Source organism: Quercus suber, unplaced genomic scaffold, assembly GCF_002906115.3.
Source record: "Quercus suber isolate HL8 unplaced genomic scaffold, Cork oak 2.0 scaffold_252, whole genome shotgun sequence".
In the NCBI taxonomy this organism is placed as follows: Eukaryota; Viridiplantae; Streptophyta; class Magnoliopsida; order Fagales; family Fagaceae; genus Quercus; species Quercus suber.
This window is the reverse complement of record NW_027069708.1, coordinates 288,560-289,129: the sequence shown is the minus strand read 5'-3', so window position 1 is coordinate 289,129 and position 570 is coordinate 288,560.

Genomic DNA, 570 nt, shown 5'->3' with positions numbered 1-570 from the left:
TGCTTCGATTGTTGTAATGCTAAAAAGGTTGAAATTGATAAAAAGATGCCTTCAAGCCATGACTATTAGTGACCAATGGGCTTCTTATAGGGAGGATGATGTTGGAAAAGCTCAAAAGGTAAAAGATATGATTCTAAGTGATCTTTGGTGGGATAATATTGATTATATCCTTGAATTCACAGCACCTATTTATGATATACTACGAGTAGCGGACACAGATAAGCCTTGTCTTCATCTTGTGTATGAGATGTGGGATTCAATGATAGAGAAGGTGAAGGCAACAATATATCGACACGAAAGCTTGGAAGATGATCAGTATAGCTCATTTTAGGGTGTGGTGTATGATATACACATTGATCGATAGACTAAAAATTGTATACCATTACATTGCTTGGCTCATTCCTTAAATCCTAAGTAAGTACATTTATTTTCTATTTTCCTTAGTTCACCCTTCTAGTAAAACACATGTTTTATCTATATTTGTTTTTTAATCTTTAACTAGGTATTACTCCATTGAATGGCTTTCGGAGAATCCAAAACGCATCTCTCCACATCGAGATCATGAAATTT